Genomic DNA, 6381 nt, shown 5'->3' on the forward strand with positions numbered 1-6381 from the left:
GCTTGATAATATAATTCCCAATTCGGTAACCCAAACCCTCCTCTAATTTTTGCATTATGTAACACATTTAGATTAACTCTTGCTTTTTTCCCTTGCCACTACTATTTTGTTGAGATTTTCAAAATATTTTTTCTCTAACTGTATCAGGATTGTTTGAAATAAAAACAGCAATCTTGGTCAAATGTTCATCTTAATTGTTGCTATTCTTCCTATTAAAGATAATTGCAAATTCTTCCATCTCTCCAATCCCATCTCAATTTGTCTTATCAATTTAATTTAGTTGGACAGCAAGCTGCTCTGATGACACCGATCCCAGGGAAGAATCTTGAACCAACCAAAATTAGCTGGATTTGCATATAACCAGGCCTAAACCACCTTTGCATTAGGCAAGAGCTGCCTTCTTACAGCCCACCAAGCCTAACCAGGTTATTGTCTGAGGCAGAAGTAATCAACCACAGGCAGACGGTGCAGGGGTCAGCTTAAAGAGGGTTGACGAAGAACCCTCAGAAGCTCCCGTTCGCCCTTTGCAAAGAAGCAGGAGAGGAATCTTGGCCAGCCCAGAAATGGAAGGAAGAGGCTGCTTCCTTTTGGTGCCAGCATTCAATCTGGCATCTCACCCTCTTCTCCCGTCCCCTAGCACCAATGACATGGTTCCAGGAAGTTCCTGCCTCTCCTCTCTGCTGTCCTCCAGGAGTAGGAAGAATATGCCACCTAAACAATTCTCCCCCACACCCAGTCTCATCCTAGCCCAATCTATGGCTTCCTGCCGTCTCCTCTCCCAGTCGCCTTTCACCCCAACAGTGCATGGAGGGTGGGTGATGTATTATTAATGTATTGGAGTGAAAAAATAATCAAAAGCGAAGGAAAGGTGAAAATATATCCCTCACTTTTCCTTTCTCTTCCTTCTGCCCTTCCCAGCCAGCTATCCTGGAATGAATACAAATTTCTCCTTAGCTTTTGTCTTTGTCTTTTGTCCTGATTTTGTCTTTGAACAGGAGATCACGCAGAGGTAACACCTTCTCTTTATCTTGTTTATTGAAGAGACTGATACGGACACACATCTGGGGTATAACATCCTGGATAGGTCAGTGTCTTGCAATAAAATATAAATGCCAACAAAATGACAGTAACAGCAAACAGTGCACCATACTATATGTTGTCCCCAAACAATATTCTTACCCCCACCCCACCCCTCCTGCACACACCTCGACTCCCAGCCCAATCTACCAGCTTCTCACAGTCTCCTTTTGCCCCAACAGGGTATGGAATTCAGTGGTGACATTCAGCAGGTTCTGGAGAAGCGGTAGCAGAAATTTTGAGTAGTTTGAGAAATGGTAAATACCACCTCTGACTGGCCCCATCCCCATCTATTCTCTGCCTCCCAAGCCCCAGCTGACCAGGAGGGATGGGGGATTTTGCAGTATCCTTCCCTTGCCACGTCCATCAAGCCATGCCACTCCCAAGCCACGCCTACAAACTGGTAGTAAAAAAATTTGAATCCCACCACTGGTATGGAGGGAGGTTGGTGGACTTCATGCAAAAGCCTCTTGGTCCCTGCCCTGTCAAAGAGGCTCCAGGGGAGATTCAGTAGCTGCCCATCATTTACACGTTTGTGTCCTGTACGGAGTGGTTTGTGGTTGGATGAGAGGTTATGACTACAAAGCAGGTCCTTCCTAGATCCGAAGTGTTGAAAGGGGAGATAATGCAAGTGGGGGCAGCGGGGTGTGTCCTCCTCTGCCGTGGGTGGACTTGGTGTGTAGCATGGTGGGGCGGCGTGTTTTCCGGGCACCTGAGGCTGGAAGAGCGGCCGCAGGCGAGGGCTGTGCGCTACAGCTTCTCTGCCAAGGAGGCGAGGCCGTTTGGAAACCCAGAAAGAGAGGGGGGAGTGAGGGGCTGCTGGGGTGCAGCTGCTTTTGCTTTGCAGGCTGCCCCTGGGGCAGGGCAGGCTAGGGGAATGTGCAAGGGTGGGGTCTTTGGGCCAGGGGGGAAGGGAGGTGGGAGGCGCCGCTTTGCCCTTGTGGGGTTGCGCGCAGGGCTAGCCTGGGGAGGGCAGAGCCCAGTTGGCAGCCATTAAAATAGTCAGAAAGAATGTTTTTATGATTAGAGTTCTGTTTGTCAGATGTGACTGTTGGGCTGTAACTTGCAGCCTTCTGCCCAGGAGTTACAGGGCTAGCCATTACCGGGGAAGGAGGGTTCGCTACATCACAACGATCCCTCCTTCCGGCCCTGATAGCTCAACTCTAGAACCAGGTGGCAAGAGATGTCAGGGCCCTGATCTCAGGTTGCTGTTGCTAAATGCCAGGTCTGTGATTCATAAAGCTCCCCTCGTCCGGGACTTAATATTAGACGTGGGGGCAGACCTGGCATGTAATACTGAAACCAGGCTGGGCCACGAGGGAGGAGTCCCCCTCTCAGAAATGTGCCCAGAAGGGTTTCAGGTGCTCCACCAACCACGACACCAGCTAAGGTGGGGGGGAGTGGCTGCCATCATCCGAGAGTCATTAGTTCCTCGTGGGATCCCTGCTCCGGAGACAGTTGGGTATGAGTCCCTTCTGGTGAAGCTGGACCTAGGGGGTCAAGTGGGCTTGTTTCTACCTCCCAGCTGCATTACAACAGCCCTGCCTGCGCTTCTTGAGTCAGTAGCCGGACTGGTGGTGAGTTCCCCAGACTGATAGTACTGGGGGATTTCAACCTGCCATCTCTTGGCGAATGCTCAGATGGAGCACAGGAGTTCATGGCTTCCATGACAACCATGGACTTGACCCAGGTAATTCAGGGTCCGACTCATACAGCGGGTCACACGCTCGACCTCGTGTTTCTCTCAGGGCAGTGGAGACGTGATCTGGAACTGAAGGGCATAGAGATCTCACCCTTGTCATGGTCAGATTACTTTCTACTGAGGCTTGACTTTCGGAAACCACTCCCCCACTGCAGGGAGGGGGAGCCGATTAAGTGGTTCCGCCCCAGGCGCCTGATGGACCCTTTGGGATTTCAGACGACACTTGGAGAGATACCTGACTCCCTTGCACACAACCCGGCAGAGTCCTTGGTCGCCGCTTGGAATATAGCGGCGGCTGAGGCACTGGACCGGATTGTGCCTTTGCGGCCTCTCCGCGGCAGTGGATCCAGGAGGGCTCCTTGGTTTACCGAGGAACTCCGGGAGATGAAGCGCCAAAAGAGACGCCTAGAGCAACGTTGGAGGGCTAGTAACTCCGAATCCGACCGAAGACAACTAAGAGCCTTTATTAGGACTGCCGCGATACGGGCGGCAAAATGTGCCCATTTTCCCGCTCTTATTGCATCAGCAGAATCTCGCCTGGCCGCCCTGTTTAGGATAACTCGCTCCCTCTTGAAAGGGAGGGATGCAGGAGAACCCTTACAGGGTAGAGCTGAGGAATTTGTTCAGTTTCTGTCGGACAAAGTCGCTCAGATTCGGACGGACCTGGACTCCACTTGGACAGTTCCTGCGGAGATGCCGAAGGAGGGCCTTGATCGGACTTTGTGGAGCAAGTTTCAGCTTGTCGCTCCTGAGGAAGTGGACAAGACCATGGGAGCGGTGAGTGCCTCCACCTGCCTACTGGACCCGTGTCCCTCCTGGCTGGTCTCGACCAGCAGGGAGGTAACACGAGGCTGGCTCCAGATGATTGTTAACGCCTCTCTACGGGAGGGATCTTTCCCGCACCCACTGAAGGATGCGGTGGTGAGACCCCTCCTTAAGAAGCCTTCTCTGGACCCAGCTATCCTTAACAACTATTGTCCAGTCTCCAACCTCCCTTTTGTAGGGAAGGTTGTTGAGAAGGTAGTGGCCTTTCAACTCCGACGGTCCTTGGATGAAACAGATTATCTAGACCCTTTTCGGTCGGGTTTCAGGCCTGGTTACGGCACCGAAACTGTTTTGGTCATGCTGATCGATGATCTCTGGTGGGCCAGGGATAGAGGACATTCCTCTATCCTGGTGCTTCTTGACCTCTCAGCGGCCTTCGATACCATCGACCATGGTATCCTTCTGCGGCGGTTGCAGGAGGTGGGAGTGGGAGGCACCGTTTTACATGGTTCTCCTACCTCTCAGACAAGTCGCAGTCGGTGTTGGTTGGAGGACAGAGGTCGACCCCTAGGCCCCCTTAAATACGGGATGCCACAGGGCTCGGTCCTGTCCCCCCTCCTATTTAACATCTACATGAAGCCGCTGGGTGAGATCATACGCCGGCACGGGATCAAATACCATCAGCGGATGATACTCAACTGTATCTGTCTACCCCGTGCCAACTCAGCGGTGGTGGAAGTGATGTGCCAGTGCCTGGAGGCTGTCAGGGTCTGGATGGGAGCAAAGAAGCTTGCACTCAATCCAGACAAGACCGAGTGGCTATTGATGTTGCCTCCCAAGGATAGTCCAGATATTCCATCCCTTAGCCTGGTGGGTGAAATTCTACACCCCTCAGAGAGGGTCCGCAACATGGCTGTCCTCCTGGATTCGCAGCTGACATTAGAACATCATTTGTCGGCTGTGACCAGGGCGGCTTTTGCCCAGGTTTGCCTGGTGCACCAGTTGCAGCCCTATCTGGACCGGGAGGCACTTTGAATGGTCACTCATGCCCTCGTCACCTCTAAGCTCGATTACTGTAATGCGCTTTACATGGGGCTGCCCTTGAAAAGTGTTCGGAGACTACAGTTAGTCCAGAACGCAACCGCGCGAGGGATTATGGGTATACCTAGATACATCCATATTACACCTATCCTCCGCGAGCTGCACTGGCTTCCGATCGGTCTCCACACACAATTCAAGGTGCTGGTCATCACCTTTAAACCTCTACATGGCCTAGCACCTGGATATCTGGGAGACCGCCTCCTGCCACATACCTCCCAATGGCCGATAAGAACTCATAGACTGGGCCTTCTCCGGGTGCCGTCAACCGGACAATGCCGGCTGACGGCTCCTCGGAGGAGAGCCTTCTCTGTAGCTGCTCCAATGCTGTGGAACGACCTACGCATAGAGATCCGGACCCTCCCCACTCTCTCGGCCTTCCGTAAAGCCACTAAAACCTGGCTATTCCGGCAGGCCTGGGGCTGTTGACTCCAGGAATGAGGTCCAGCCCCACCCAGATTGAGTGTATGGTGTGTTGTTTTTTAAATTGTTTCTTTTTAAATTGTTTCCTTATTTTTAACTCTTTATATTAACTTTTTCTGTAAGCCGCCCGGAGTCCTATGGGATTGGGCGGCATATAAATTTATTAAAAGTTAAAGTTAAATTAGTCTTGATGGTACTTAAACATTTCTCCAATTAAGACAAGAAACCATTCATCCAGCAAGGTACCATGGTAAATGGTACCAAAAATTGATGAGATTAAAAAAGGAATCAGGATGGTTGCACTAAATCAGGGTGGTCGTAAAAAATAAGAGGGGAAAAAAAGAATCAAGGAAATGATTGATCCAATATTGGGAGAAAATGACAAGGAGGTGACAGGCAGCAGGGAGAAAGCAGAACTGCTATTCATTCTTTGTATCTATCTTCATGCAAAAGGGGGAAAAATAGCCCAATATACCAAAAGCAGCACCATAAAAGACAGTTTAGGAACATAAATCAAAATTGGCAAGACAATTGTAAGAGAACACCCATCCACTCTAGATAAATTTAAATCACAGGACCAGGTGGATCACTTGTGCATATGGGTATCTCTAGTCTAAGGAAGGAAATACTTGAGGAAATATTACAAAGAAGAGGGGGTCAACCTATTCTCCAAAGCACCCGAGGACAGAACAAGAAGTAACTGTCAGCTTCTGCTTTGCTGTTGCTTCAGCTGCCATGAAACGGGGAGGGAGGGCATGGTATTTTGGGTGGGGTTACTCGTTGTGCTGGAGGAATGTTCTGGAGGTCTTTGGATGGACAGACTACGCATGCGTGGGGGTTTCCCGCCTGGACTAACGGCACCGACATTCCATCTTCGTGATGCCTTTTGAAGTTATCTCACACCTGACACTTGAAGGACTTATGATTGGACTAGGCCTATGATGCCAGGGGGTGTGGAATGGGCTATTCTATATATCAACTGCTTTCGCGCCTAATTAACCAGACTTCGCTATGCAACCGCTCTTTAACCATTTTTAATTAGTAAAAGTACATTTGATTTTCCACAAATGGAGTCTCGTGGTCTTCTTTCCTGATTATTAAATGGAGAGGTGCTGACAGTAACAGGTGGAAACTTATCAAAGAGAGATCCAACCTAGAATTAAGGAGAATTTTTTTTGTAAGTGAAAACAATGAACCAGTGGAACAATTTGTCTCCAGAAGCTGTGGGTGTTCCACCACTGGAGAATTATAAGAAGAGATTGGACAGGCATTTGTCTGGAATGGCATAGAGTCTCTTGCTTAAGCAGGCAGGTTGG

This window comes from Thamnophis elegans, chromosome 12 (assembly GCF_009769535.1).
Source record: "Thamnophis elegans isolate rThaEle1 chromosome 12, rThaEle1.pri, whole genome shotgun sequence".
Classification (NCBI taxonomy): Eukaryota; Metazoa; Chordata; class Lepidosauria; order Squamata; family Colubridae; genus Thamnophis; species Thamnophis elegans.